We start from the raw sequence: 16434 nt of genomic DNA, 5'->3' as shown, positions 1-16434 counted from the left end.
GGGTAGTCTAGCATATACTATAATACAAATGCATGTAGGTTTATTATTTAACAGGTCAAATACTCAGACAATCTATTTCGGTCCGTGCCTGCTCACTTTCAAAACCAACGTTTGGCAAAAGTAACACTTGTAATCTAATATATATATATATATATATATATATATATATATCTATATATATAAAAGGCAAAAATCGGTGTGTATGTATGTATGTATGTATGTTTGTTTGTAACGCTAAAACTTTTGAAAGACGGAACCAGAGTTGACAAATTTGGTATCATATTGCACCTTGATCACCCGGATGACAAATATCGAAATTTCACGTCAAACGGACCAGTAGAAAGGGGTCAACTGATCGTTTTTCTCCTAGGGGGGCCCCCCAAAAAACCTGTCATTTTAACGTTATTCAATACGTGTCACGTGACGTGACGTCAGCTCAAACTTTTGACAGACACAACCAAAGTTGACAAATTATGTATCATATTGAACCTTGATCACCCGCATGACAAATATCGAAATTCCACACCAAACGGACCATTAAAAGGGGGTGAACTGATCATTTCTCTCCTAGGGGGGCCCCCCAAAAAACCTGTCATTTTAATGTTAATATTACATAATCCAAAAACGCTTAGTCATGTCACGTGACGTGACGTCAACATCCAGTAATGGCGAACAAATGTAAACAAACACTTTGTTTTACCGATACTTTTGTAATTTCTCTTCTGCTTTGTTCTAGAGATTATTAAACTCCATGATAATGTCTCCAACGTATTTAACTGGTTAAAAATAGTATTTATACAAGAGTTTTAACGAAAAATATCAGGAAAAAATGTACAGGAATAAAAAAAAATTCAGCTTTCAAAATATTCGTCGATAAAAAAATCGATCTTTATATTTACGCTAGCCATTTTGTATATTACCACGTGACCTGCTATCTCTTAAACTGGAGGGGGGGGATCCACTTGAATCCAACAAAACCAGTAATTTTTTTTTTCTATTATATATACATCATTTTCTATAAAATTAAGTGTAGACTTTATAATTATAACAAAAAATGTTATTCATACTAAAAAAAAAAAACGCTTAGTCATGTCACGTGACGTGACGTCACCATCCACTAATGGCGAACAATTGTACCTATTTACTATGCCTCCCCACGGGACAGAGTTAGACACCAGGGTCGTTTTTTAACGTGGAGAAAAGGTACAAAAATAAAAATTGTCTCAGTCGTGGAGGATTTCTCCTCCACCGAAAGAGAACAAGAAATAGAAGTGCAGCATCTGAAGAACAGATACTACACTTTGATCTTGACCAAAAGGCCAAGAATGCGAACAATTGTAAATAACAACTTTTTTCACAAAACCAACACCGTCTTTCTTTTTTTTCTCTCTCTCACCCACTTACTCTTCCCTCTCTCTCACCCTCTTTCTCTTGACGTCACACCACTGTTAAACTGTGGGGGGGGGGAACACATTCCCAGGCATTATCTCCTATAGATGCACATTTTATTAGAAATTCAGCTTTCAAAATATTAGACGTTTATAAAAATATAAAACCAACACCCTCTTTCTCTTTTCTCTCTCTCTCACCAACTTACTCTTCTCTCTCTCTCACCCTCTTTCTCTTGACCTCCTACTACTGTTAAACTGTGTGTGTGTGTGGGGGGGGAAGAGGCAGCTTGAAAACCAACAAAAACAGTGCACAGTTTCCCAATCATTTGGGGTGGGAAGGGGGGGAAGAAGCCGAGCGCACAGTTTCGTGTGAGAGAGAGAGAACAATTCTCAACCTATATACTCAACAAATTTTTTATCTACAGATTTGAAAGTTTGTATATAGGGTATTCAGACATATGGAAATATATCTAGCATAATCTATCTATTATATCTATAAAAGTGAAAATGTGTGTGTGTGTGAGGTAGCCAGAGAGAGAGAGAGAGAGAGAGAGAGAGAGAGAGAGAGAGAGAGACAACAATTCTCAACCTATATATTCAATACATTTTTTATCTACAGATTTGAAAATTTGTATATAGGGTATTCAGACATATGGAAATATATCTAGCATAATCTATCTATTATATCTATAAAAGTGAAAATGTGTGTGTGTGTGTGTGTGTGTGTGTGCGTAAGAGAGAGAGAGAACAATTCTCAACCTATATACTCAACGTATTTTTATCTACGGATTTTAAACTTTGTATATAGGGTATTCAGACATATAGAAATATATCTAGCATAATCTATACATTATATCTATAAAAGTGAGAATGTGAGTGTGTGAGAGAGAGAGAACAATTCTCAACCTATATATTCAACAAATTTTTTACCTACAGATTTGAAAATTTGTATATTGGGTATTCAGACATATGGAAATATATCTAGCATAATCGATCTATTATATCTATAAAAGTCAGAATGTTTGCGTGTGGTTGTGTGTGTAAGGTTGCGAGAGAGAGAGAGAGAACATTTCTCAACCTATCTATTCAATAAATTTGTTATCTACAGATTTGACCATTTGTATATAGGGTATTCAGACATATGGAAATATATCCAGCATAATCTATCTATTATATCCATAAAAGTGAGAATGTGTGCGTGAGAGAGAGAGAGAGAGAGAGAGAGAGAGAGAGAGTAAGTACAATTCTCACCCTATATATTCAACAATTTTTTTATCTACCGATTAGAAAATTTGTATATAGGGTATTCAGACATATGGAAATATATCTAGCATAATCTATCTATTATATCTAGAAAAGTGAGAATGTGTGTGAAAGAGAGAGAGAGAAGAGAGAGAGAGAGAACAATTCTCAACCTATATATTCAACTAATTTTTATGTACAGATCTGAAAATTTGTATACAGGGTATTCAGACATATGGAAATATATCTAGCATAATCTATTATATCTATAAAAGGTAGAATGTGTGTGTGTGTGTGTGTGAGTGAGTGAGTGAGTGAGTGAGTGAGAGAGAGAGAGAGAGAACAATTCTCAACCTATATACTCAACAAATTTTGTATCTACAGATTTGATAATTTGTATATAGGGTATTCAGACATAAGGAAATATATCTAGCATAATCTATCTATTATATCTATAAAAGTGAGAATGTGTGTGAAAGAGAGAGAGAGAGAACAATTCTCAACCTATATATTCAACAAATTCTATCTTTACAGATTTGAAAATTTGTATATAGGGTATTCAGACATTTGGAAATATATCTAGCATAATCTATTATATCTATAAAAGTGAGAATGTGTGTGTGAGAGAGAGAGAAAGAACAATTCTCAACCTATATACTCAACAAATTTTTTATCTACAGATTTAAAAATTTGTATATAGGGTATTCAGACATATAGAAATATATCTAGCATAACCTATCTATTATATCTATAAAATGACCATGTGTGTGTGTGTGAGAGAGAGAGAGAGAGTCAGAGAGAGAGAGAGAACAATTTTCAGCTTGTGTGTGTGTGAGAAAGAGAGAGAGAGAAAGAGAGGAAGGAAAATTCTCACCCTATATATTCAACAAATTTTTTATCTACATATTAGAAAATTTGGATATAGGGTATTCAGACGTATGGAAATATATCTAGCATAATCTATCTATTATATCTATAAAAGTGAGAATGTGTGTGTGAGAGAGAGAGAAAGAGAGAGAGAGAGAACAATTCTCAACCTATATATTCAACTAATTTTTTATCTACAGATTTGAAAATGTGTATATTGGGTATTCAGACATATGTAAATATATCTGGCATAATCTATGTATTATATCTATAAAAGTGTGAATGTGAGTGATGGAAAGAGCAAAAAATTCTCAACCTATATAACCTATAAAAGTGAGAATATGTGTGAGAGAGAGAGAGAGAGAGAGAACAATTCTCAACCTATATATTCCACACATTTTTGGGCACAGATTTGGAAATTTGTATATAGGGTAGGCAGACATATAGAAATATATCTAGCATAATCTATACATTATATCTATAAAAGTGAGAACTTGTGTGTGTGTGTGTGTGTGTGTGTGAGAGAGAGAGAGAACAATTCTTGACCTACATACTCAACAAATTTTTTACCTACAGTTTAGAAAATTTGTATATAGGGTATTCAGACATATGGAAATATATCTAGCATAATCTATCTATTATAACTACAAAAGTTAGAATGTGTGTGTGTGAGAGAGAGAGAGAACAATTCTAAACCTATATATTCAACAAATTTTTTATCTACAGATTTGAAACTTTGTATATAAGGTATTCAGACATATGGAAATATATCTAGCATAATCTATCTATTTTATCTATAAAAGTGAGAATGCGTGTGTGTGAGATAGCGAGAGAGAGAGAGAAAAAAAGAGAGAGATAAAAATTCTCAACCTATACATTCAACAAATTTTTTATCCACAGATTTGAACATTTGTATATAGGGTGTTCAGACATATAGAAATATATCTAGCATAATCTATCTATTATATGTATAAAAGTGAGAATGTGTGTGTGTGTGTGAGAGAGAGGACAATTGTCAACCTATGTATACAACAAATTTTTTATCTACAGATTTCAAAATTTGTATATTGGGCATTCAGACATATTTCAATATATCTGGCATAATCTGTCTATTATATCTATAAAAGTGAGAATGTGTGTGATAGAGAGAGAGAACAATTCTCAACCTATATACTCAACAAATTTTTTATCTACAGATTTGAAAATTTGTATATAGGGTATTCAGACATATGGAAATATATCTAGCATAATCTATTATATCTATAAAAGTGAGAATGTGTGTGTGTGTGTGTGAGAGAGAGAGAGAGAGAGAACAATTCTCAACCCATATACTCAACAAATTCTTTATCTACAGATTTTAAAATTTGTATATAGAGTATTCATACAAATAGAAATATATCTAGGATAATCTTTCTATTATATCTATAAAAGTGAGAATGTGTGTGTGTGTGAGCGAGAGAGAGAGAGAGAGAGAGAGAGAGAACAGTTCTCAACCTATACATTCAACAAATTTTTATATATAGGGTATTCAGAAATATCGAAATATATCTAGCATAATCTATTATATCTTTAAAAGTTAGAATGTGTGTGTGAGAGATAGAGAGAACAATTCTCAACCTATGCACTCTACAAATTTTTTATCTACAAATTAGAAAATTTGTATATAGGGTATTCACACATATGGAAATATATCTAGCATAATCTATCTATTATATCTATAAAAGTTAGAATGTGTGTGTGTGAGGTAGCCAGAGAGAGAGAGAGAGAGTAAGAACAATTTTCAACCTATATATTCAACAAATATTTGATCTACAGATTAGAAAATTTGTATATAGGGTATTCAGACATATGGAAATATACCTAGCATAATCTATCTATTATATCTCTAAAATTGAGAATGTGTGTGTGAGAGAGAGAGAGAGAACAATTTTCAACCTATATACTCAACAAATTTTTTTATCTACAGATTTGAAAATTTGTATATAGGGTATTCAGACATATGGAAATATATCTAGAGTAATCTATCTATTATATCTATAAAAGTGAGAATGCGTGTGTGTGTGAGAGAGAGCGACACAGAACAATTCTCAACCTATATATTCAACAAATTTTTTATGTACAGATCTGAAATATCACATTTGTATAGAAGTAGAAATCTTGATACCTACTCTGATACCTAATAAAAGAAAGGACACTCTTTAGGGCGGATTTTGATTATAACAAGTCACTAATTAGAAATTATAATAAACATTCTAATAATTTAAGAATTTTACCAAAATAAAATTGCATGGTAATCACCCAATTTCTGCCACAAAATTTTGATTGGCAGAACTCATAAACATAAAATATATATTTTCTAATTTCATCTTTTTTTTTTCTTTTTACATAATCTGGTTTGATGTTTTCCCAAATATTCAAATCACTATATTTTGCTGCTTAATATCAAATACAGCAACTGAGTTATTTTTATGCATCAAACAATTACATTTTCTCATTCATCCAAACTAATCACTGAACATCAATTTCATATTTTCTTCACTAAAATATTACTGTGCTTGATGTCATCAAGTGGAGCGGATCATTTTTTTTTCATTTGTTCACACATTTTTCCAATTTATATATATTTTAAAGATTCTTAGCCTATGTCATTGCATACCAATCTGTTTATTAAAAGTTAAGGTTCACTGTAAACACATATGTTACACCAAAATAAAAACGCTTCAGATAATGTCTTGATATTCAATTCAGTTTCTCACATGACATCTTATGAAGTTAGTAGAAATGTTACAGACTTTTGAATCTCAAACACTTTCAATACTGTGCACTGATATTTTCTTTTTTGCAATATAAGCACATTCATGATTTTTTTTACAAACGTTAAAAACTTTCACATTGTGTAGCAATATACTGAAACAATTATAAAAATATTTGTTTTTATTTTGAATGATGCAGGGCATCTGAAGAGAGATTTTTCTAACAAAATGAAAGTATAATTTTTAGCAATAGGTATCTAGGAAAAGGCCACTACATATGTTATAAGTTCCAAATTTCCACAACCTGGCAAATACTGGTACATGCTAGCAAATTTAGATTTGCAATTACAAAATATGATTCTAATTTTTTCCTTTGCTCTTTATTCTAACACTACACTAAGTTTACTGTGTTATTTCGCTACAGTTGATATTGTGTAGAACAATAAGAAAATCATAGTGAACAATGCATTCAACAAATTTCACACACATTTCTAGATACCTATATCTAATAAGTTCAAAAGAAAGGACACACTTAGGGAGGTATTTTGGTGGTCAAGTCACTAAAAAGAGATTAGCTGGTTTCCCGGCATAGCCCAGGATATAATAAAGATTGACTGAAATACATGTTCTAGCTGGTTTCTAGGCGTTGCCAGGGATGTAATATAGACACATTATGTTGTATATTACCTGTTCTCTTCTCCCTAAGGTAAAACAATTTCATATACATGCTGTAAATTACCTATGCTAGGGATAAAACATGAACAATATCAGTCCTAGGGTAGATAAAACAAATAATACATAGAGATGAAAGATTCCTCTCCCCTAAGAATCAAACATATGTTCAATATCTGCTTTTGTTTTTTCATTGTTTATACGGTCCCGAGCAACGCCGGGTAGCCCTGCTAGTATATATATAAATCCCAAATGTCTGTGAGTTTGTATGTTTGTATGTAACGCTAAAACTTTTGAAACACACAACCAGACTTGATAAATTTGGTATCATATCGAAGCCCCGTGTCCCGGATGACAAATATCGAAATTTCACGTCAAACGGACGAGGAGAAAGGGGTAAACGTATCAGTTATCTCCAAGGGGGTCCCAAAAAAAACTGTCATTGTAATGCTTTTTATTACGTAATTCTTGAATGATCCAATGTAATTCATACGTAAAAAAAAAAAAGCTTAGTCATGTCACGTGACGTGACGTCAACGTCCACTAATGGCGAACAATTGTTAATAAAAAAATCTTTCTCCGATACTTTTGCATTTTTCTCTTCGGCTCAGTTATATCTTTTTTTTTACTTTATGCCAATGTTTCCATCGTTATTACCTGGTTAAAAATATTATTTATACAAGAGTTTTAACGAAAAATGTCAGGAAAAAATGTACGGGAATAAAAAAATTCACCTTTCAAAATATTAGACGATTATAAAAATATCGTAATATTTATGTAATGTAAAATAATTAGCCATTTTGTATATTACCACGTGACCTCATACCTCTTAAGCTGGAAGGGGGGGGGAGTAAAACCAACACCGTCTCTCTCTCTCACACTTACTCTCTCTCTCTCTCACTTTCTCTATCACCCTCTTTCTATTTTTCTATTCGTTTAAAAACGCTTAGTCATGTCACGTGACGTGACGTCACGGTTTGGTTACTATGGAAACACTTACTTTTTGTGCTGCTTCGAAAAGGAACAAAATTCAACATACACCGCTTCCTCTTCCCTCTCTCTCTCTCTCTCTCTCTCTCTCTCTCTCTCTCTCACACACACACACACTTTCTTCGGTGTGTTTTTGTTGTTACGTACGTATTTTTTTATATTTTTATCTCAGTAATTTTTATTATATTTAATAGCATTTTCTTTTTTTTTTTTTCATGGGAAATTATTTTTCTATTCGTTTTAAGAAAATGCTATTAAAAAATAAAAATGCGATAAATTCTGGCAACAGTTATTTATTTATGCTATTCGCAGCCGGCCGGAAGAAACGCGCATAGACATTTTGTAAACATTGTTTTTAAAAAATAAAAAATAATACTTCTATTATGTTTTAAACGACTGTAATAGTTTATTTTGGAAGTATAAAAAAAAGTCCATTAATTTGAACTTAAAGCCTGTTTGAATAAAACTTATATAAAAAAAAAACCGTCACTTCCGGCAAATGGCTATGTAAACAACTGGTGGCATTTTTCGAATACATCGGTAAACACTGTATGTTTTTCGAGCTGAATAAATATGTTACATTGAATAAAAACACAAAAAATATATCCAGTTGGATAGAAAAGTAACTTATCTTGCCTTTCCTAACATTTATTTGTTATATATTTGTCTTTTGACCGTCCACTAATGGCGAGTTTTTTTTTATATTTAAATAAAACTAATTTTAAAATTTCGATGTTAGAAAAACAGTCCATCACATGTCAATATAAAAATTCTCTTTTTGTTTGATAAAAAGAATAAACAGTTAATAGATACAACAAAAAAGTCCATTAAGTTCAACAAACTAAACTCTTTTATTTATAATAAAACTCTTCGACAGTTTAAATGCTTTCAAAATCCTATGTAAGTATATCGTTTTTACTGTACACAGATTCGAAAAAGTTGGCATCAAACAAATATATGACAGAGTTGAATAAATATGTTACATTGATTAAAAACACTTCTTATTAGCATTTTCTTTTTATATGACAACGTTAATGTTCATGAATCTCTCTTTTAATCATTTTTATCGACTATCAGCCAAATAACCGGGGTCTAAAATTTGGGAAATTATTTTTCTATATTTTTCTATTCATTTAAAGAATATGCTATTAAAAAAGAAAAAGTCGATAAAAGTTAGACATAAACAGTAAAAAAATAGAAGATATTATTATTAAATAACAATAATTATTAAAAATAAATATTAACATTTACAATAATAAAATGAGTTAGTATTAAAAATAATTATTAAAATAAAAATGAGTTTATTATTAAAAATACATATTAATATTCAAATAAAATTGTTTTTATTATTAAAAATAAATATTAATATTTAAAGTAGAATAAAATGTGTTTATTATTATAAATAAATATTAATATTTAAAATAATATGTGTTTATTATTAAAAATAAATATTAATATTTAAAATAATATAATGTGTTTATTATTACAAATAAATATTAATATTAAAATAAAATGTGTTTATTATTAAAAATAAATATTAAGGAAGGTCAACAGGTGGAGGAAAAATAGTCAATGCAGGTCATACCACCTGACCAGCTAAAATCGCCTTTTTATATAAGGCAGACAGTCAGACTATTTGCCTTGAGGGCGGGCTAAGCCCTCCTACCCCCCCCCCCCCCACCCCAAAGCTGAGAGCTGGGGAAACTTCTCTCAGAAGGGGTATGGGAGGACAGGGAGACCTTCCCTCTTTCAACTAAGAGATAGATATCCTTTTGTATGGTTGATTGACCCCCCCCCCCTGTCGGTTCTGCTTACTCCATTCCGAAAGAGATCAACCTTACACAAAAAAAAAAAAAATATGGGGACAGGGAAGCCTTCCCGGGCCCCCTTTCTGGGAGGAGAAGTTCCCCGGCTCCTACCTTTTTGGGAGTGCTCAGCCCGTCCTCCAGTCAACCACAATATTTGAAGAATAAAGATATTTTTGTTTTTGTGTTTTAGGTGGTGAAGGTGATCTGGGGAGTGTTTTTTTTTTTCACAAAAAAGGTACTTTTTACGAATGGGTATCCAAGAAAATTACAGTATTTTGTCAGAAATTAAGATTTTCATTGACCACTCTCAATACTATCAGAAATGAAAAAAGTTAATTAAACAGTCTACACAATATAAACTAACTGTTTTGTTGGCTTTTTATTCTAACTCCAAACTAACCCATAACTACATTTTTCTTTTATTTTGCAAATTTGATTTCCTTTAGTTTATATTGTGTAGCTGAATCAGAAATTGATTTATCTTTTGTCATTTGTAGTTAACATGCTATCAGCGCAATTACTACAGTGTAATCACACATGATCTACCAAAATAAAAACACTTCAGATAAAGTCTTAAATAGAATTCAGTTCCTTACATGACATCTGATGAAGTCAGTACAAACGTTACAAACTAATACTTGAAAAACAATTTGACATTTACTGTACTACAATATCACATTTGTATAGAAGTAGAAATCTGGATACCTATTCTGATACCTAATAAAAGAAAGGACACTCTTTGGGGCGGATTTTGATGATAACAAGTCACTAATTAGAAATTATAATAAACATTGAAATAATTTAAGAATTTTACCAAAATAAAATTACTTGGTAATCACCCAATTTCTGCCACAAAATTTTATTTGGCAAAACTCATAAGCATAAAATATATATTTTCTAATTTCATCTTTTTTTTTTTACATAATCTGGTTTGATGTTTTCCTAAATATTCAAATCACTATATTTTGCTGCTTAATATTAAATACAGCAAATGAGTTATTTTTATGCATCAAACAATTACATTTTCTCATTCATCCAAACTAATCACTGAACATCAATTTCATATTTTCTTCACTAAAATATTACTATGCTTGATGTCATCAAGTAGAGCGGATCATTTTTTTTTACATTTGTTTACACATTTTTTACAAATGTTTTTGAGAGTCCATACAAAGTTATAAGTGTTCAACATTTTTTTTCATTTGAATATATTTTGTCTAAGATTCTTAGCCTATGTCATTGCATACCAATTTGTTTCTTGAAAGTTAAGTTCACTGTAAAAACATCTGATACACCAAAATCCCTGATACCTGTTTCTTATAAGCGCCAAATAACTATCACTATTTCGATTTGTGTTTCATGAGAACAATTCAATATTGATACATTATAAGAAACATTTCCAGTGCTTTTCTCTTTTTAGCAATAGTTGGTTGATAATTAGAGGACACAACTAACCCTATACTATGCTTTACTTTGTTTTGTATATATATTTTGTATTGTGTGAAATTAACAAAGATTCATATGCAGGAATCTGTTGATACATTCCAAGAATCCCAATGCGACCAACAAACTTGAAAGACTACAATTTCTTTTTACTATGACCAATAAGAAAGCTCAAGGACTAAGTTGTTGGACTCATCCTGATCACCATTTTGAATTATTGTTAACAGTAAGTTTAACATTTTAAGTACAGAATAATATTCCTTTTGATATTTATAAATTACTATTTTCTGTGACAGATGTTACTTTTTCAATATTGATTGTACCCTCTTTTGTGTTTTTAAATTTTGCATACAATAATATTAAGCACACCATACCAAGACCACTATTTGAGCATCTAATAAACTGCCTACCAAGACCAATGTTTTCAAGTGACAATGGAGAGTATTCATGTTATGTTTCACATTTTTATGTTTTGAAATATTTTGCTGCTTAATATCAAATTCAGCAGATGTTTACTTTGTTTTGTGTATATACTTTATATTAGGTAGAATAAACAAATCTTAATTTCGCTACCATCATTATTTGTAGTGACATGCACTGTTAACATAAATAAAATCAATGGTGACAATCCCTGATACCTGTTTCGTATAAGCACCAAATAACTATGATAATGTGTTATTGTTGATACATTATAATAAACATTTCCATTGACTGGTCGTTTGCTTAGCTTAGGTTTACATCATTTTTTCACAATGTTTCTCTACTTGCTTTCAGCATGAGAGCAGATCATATTCTGCACATGTTTCATGCATATCACAAAAACTTATAATATTTGATCAACATTTGACTAACAATTTTACAAAAAAGACCTACCACCTTAAGGGGGGTAAAGGTAAGGCTCCCCACATAACCATAAAAGAAAGCCGCCCCCCCCCATACAGTGGGAAAGAGCTCCCTTCCCATTCTGGGGCAGAGAAGGGGCAAGGAAAACTCTTAAACATAAATGGTCAACGGAGGGTATACACCCTGGGAAACTAAAAGTCTATATGGAATCTGCGTAAATTAAAATATCCTGTTTAAGCGTATTGTATGACAGGGAGGGAAGGTCAACAGGTGGAAGAAAAATGGTCTACGCAGAGCATACCGCCTGACAAGCTAAAATCGCCTTTTTATATACGGCAGACAATCAGACTCTGATTGCCTGGACGGCGGGCTGAGCAATGAATGTGGAAGCCGGGGAACTTCTCTCAGAAGGAGGATGGGAGGCCCAGGGAGCCTTCGGTCTCCTCCTAAGAGAGGGATATCCTCTTACTCCCTTTGGAAAGAGATCAACCTTACACAAAACAAAAAATATGGGAAGAGAAGCCTTCCCGGGCCCCCCTCCCCCTTCTGGGAGGAGAAGTTCCCTGGCTCCAACCTTTTTTTTGGGGGGGGGGGCCTAAGCCTGTCCTCCAGGCAACCAAATGAAAAAGAAATTTACCCATCCCACCTTTGTAGGAAGTGTGCTCAGCCCACCTTCTGAGCCACTGTGAAAGTTTCCTTCCACCAAAAGGGAAGGGAACGAGGAAGGAAAAGTCTCTGAGAATCTTCATGCAATTTCTTTGACAAAGAAACTGTTTTCACTTGATTCCACACAAAATTTTTATTGCTTTTTCATCTATTGTCTTATATTAGGATTTCTTTATGCATGTTATTTTATTTAAGAGTACTAAATAGCTTTTCAGTTTCTTGAGACTCTTTCAACTGTCTGGATTCTGCAGCAACGTTGTGGAGTGATATGTAAAACATAAATTGGTACTTTATAACAATAGGTATGTAGAATTCTAACTCGCCAGTGTTGATCGTTTCAATTATTTACAAATTCACCAGGTCCTGGATATGACCATAAACTGTATCCAAACATGGGGCTTTGTGAAGTGTGAAGCCACCATTTAATTGCTATTGCTACCAGGTCCACTCTGATCTGGAGTAGTAGTACCTGTTAGGGTCCCAATTATGAGTTAAATAGAAACCAACATTAAATAAACAAATATATTCTAGGAAAAAAAAATGTCACTAGATTGGGCATGATATAGTGTTGATATGTCATAAAACAAAATGAACCAACAAATTCAACAATCGACACAATATCAACAAATGTATCTTTCTTTTCCTTATTCTGTGCTTATTTCTTGGTACTAAGCTTATCATTAACTAACCCTGACATTTCTTTTACTTTGTTTTGTGTATATATTTTATTTTGTGTAGAATAACCAAAAAGACATTTAGCTACCACATTTGCAGCGAAATGTTAGCATACATAAAATCACTGGTGACAACCCATGATGTTTTTTCTTATGAACACGAAATAACCAACACGCTTTCCATTGGTTTTTCATGATAACAATTTAATATTGATAAATTATAATAAACATGTCCATTACTTTTCTTTTTTTATCAATAAATATACTTGGTTGATAATTAGAGAACACAATGTTTATTGTAATAAAACTTGTGATCTATAACATCCAATTCTAAAAATTAAACTTTCCTTTCTCAATTGAAACAAACAACATACCCCACACTATGTTCCTAAAAATGAGGATTTTACTATTGCGTTTACATAATTTTTTAGCTATGTTTCTCTTACTTTCAGCATGAGATCATTTTCTACACGTGTTTCATGCATACCACACAAACATTTTACCTCTGACATTTTTAATTTTTTTCCAATTTCCTTTCACCATGAACATTATCATTAGTACAGTTTTCATTTAAAATGAAGCTGTACATGGTTACTATTACTTGGAAAGCAGATATAAAAAAAAAAAAAAAAATACTTCTATTATGTTTTAAACGACTGTAATAGTTTATTTTGGAAGTATATTTCATAAGGAAAATAAACAACCCACTTTAAAAACAGAAATTACGAGTTTTATATATTTTATTCGCAGTTTTTTGTTGGGGGTAGTCCATTATGTCTGTAACAGTTTGTTGAAAAAGTGTAGAATTCAATTAAAAAAACAACACCGTCTTCTTTTTTTTTTTTTTAAATAAAACTAAAAACTTTATTTTTAAAATTTCGATGTTTGACAAACAGTCCATTATGTCTGTAACAGTTTGTTGAAAAAGTGTAGAATTCAATTAAAAAAACAACACCGTCTTTTTTTTTTTTTTAAATAAAACTAATTTTACAATTTCGATGTTCGAAAAAGAGTCCATAAAGAATAAAACAGTTATTAAATACAAAAAAAAGTCCATTAAGTTCAAATAAAGCCTGTTTGAATAAAACTTATATAAAAAAAAAACCGTCACTTCCGGCAAATGGCTTTGTAAACAACGGGTGGCATTTTTCGAATACATCGGTAAACACTGTATGATTTTCGAGCTGAATAAATATGTTACATTGAATAAAAACACAAAAAATATATCCAGTTGCCTTTGATAACATTTATTTGTTATATATTTGTCTTTTGACAACTTTTTTGAATCTACGTGTACAGTAATACAACCCCAAATATTTTTTTTTTAAACAGTAATGAATTTTCCGAACTCAATATTTTACAATTTTTTAAATTTTAAAATCTATCAAAATTTTTCTATTGATTCTATTTTTACGATATTTTCAGGGTCAATGTGAAATTTTATGTTCTTTCCAATAAATCGAAAATAATATTTTAGACTATCGTTTTTTTTTTTTTATTCACGAACCCCCCCCCACCATGTACATTTTTCGAATACATCGGTAAACACTGTATGTTTTTCGAGCTGAATAAATATGTTACATTGAATAAAAACACAAAAAATATATCCAGTTGCCTTTGATAACATTTATTTGTTATATATTTGTCTTTTGACAACTTTTTTGAATCTACGTGTACAGTAATACAACCCCAAATATTTTTTTTTTAAACAGTAATGAATTTTCCGAACTCAATATTTTACAATTTTTTAAATTTTAAAATCTATCAAAATTTTTCTATTGATTCTATTTTTACGATATTTTCAGGGTCAATGTGAAATTTTATGTTCTTTCCAATAAATCGAAAATAATATTTTAGACTATCGTTTTTTTTTTTAAATTCACGAACCCCCCCCATGTACATTTTTCGAATACATCGCTAAACACTGTACGTTTTTCGAGCGAAATAAATATGTTACATTGAATAAAAACACAAAAAATATATCCAGTTGGATAGAAAAGTAACTTATCTTGCCTTTGATAACATTTATTTGTTATATATTTGTCTTTTGACAACTTTTTTGAATCTACGTGTACAGTAATACAAACCCAAATATATATTTTTTTAAACAGTAATGAATTTTCCGAACTCAATATTTTACAATTTTTTAAATTTTAAAATCTATCAAAATTTTTCTATTGATTCTATTTTTACGATATTTTCAGGGTCAATGTGAAATTTTATGTTCTTTCCAATAAATCGAAAATAATATTTTAGACTATCGTTTTTTTTTTAAATTCACGAACCCCCCCCCCATGTACATTTTTCGAATACATCGCTAAACACTGTATGTTTTTCGAGCTGAATAAATGTTACATTGAATAAAAACACAAAAAATATATCCAGTTGGATAGAAAAGTAACTTATCTTGCCTTTGATAACATTTATTTGTTATATATTTGTCTTTTGACAACTTTTTTGAATCTACGTGTACAGTAATAATACAAACCCAAATATTTTTTTTTTTAAACAGTAATGAATTTTCCGAACTCAATATTTTACAATTTTTTAAATTTTAAAATCTATCAAAATTTTTCTATTGATTCTATTTTTACGATATTTTCAGGGTCAATGTGAAATTTTATGTTCTTTCCAATAAATCGAAAATAATATTGTAGACTATCGTTTTTTTTTTAAATTCACGAACCCCCCCCCCATGTACATTTTTCGAATACATCGCTAAACACTGTATGTTTTTCGAGCTAAATAAATATGTTACATTGAATAAAAACACAAAAAATATATCCAGTTGGATAGAAAAGTAACTTATCTTGCCTTTGATAACATTTATTTGTTATATATTTGTCTTTTGACAACTTTTTTGAATCTACGTGTACAGTAATACAAACCCAAAAATTTTTTTTTTTAAACAGTAATGAATTTTCCGAACTCAATATTTTACAATTTTTTAAATTTTAAAATCTATCAAAATTTTTCTATTGATTCTATTTTTACGATATTTTCAGGGTCAATGTGAAATTTTATGATCTTTCCAATAAATCGAAAATAATATTTTAGACTATCGTTTTTTTTTTTAAATTCACGA

The 16434-nt window shown here is 30.7% G+C and overlaps 1 protein-coding gene and 1 pseudogene across 1 annotated transcript in view; both read right to left on the bottom strand.

Moving 5' to 3' along the window:
• LOC145246542 (tRNA (guanine(6)-N(2))-methyltransferase THUMP3-like) overlaps positions 1–16434 on the bottom strand; it is a 613480-nt gene that overhangs the window by 553239 nt on the left and 43807 nt on the right. The gene's annotated exons all lie outside the window — the stretch shown is intronic.
• Positions 1199–1332, bottom strand: LOC145247003 (U2 spliceosomal RNA; annotated as a pseudogene).

This window comes from Euprymna scolopes, chromosome 24, assembly GCF_053919585.1.
Source record: "Euprymna scolopes isolate OS-2025 chromosome 24, ASM5391958v1, whole genome shotgun sequence".
Classification (NCBI taxonomy): Eukaryota; Metazoa; Mollusca; class Cephalopoda; order Sepiida; family Sepiolidae; genus Euprymna; species Euprymna scolopes.
Note: the sequence above shows the minus strand (reverse complement) of the source record. Positions and strands in the feature narration are given on the sequence as shown.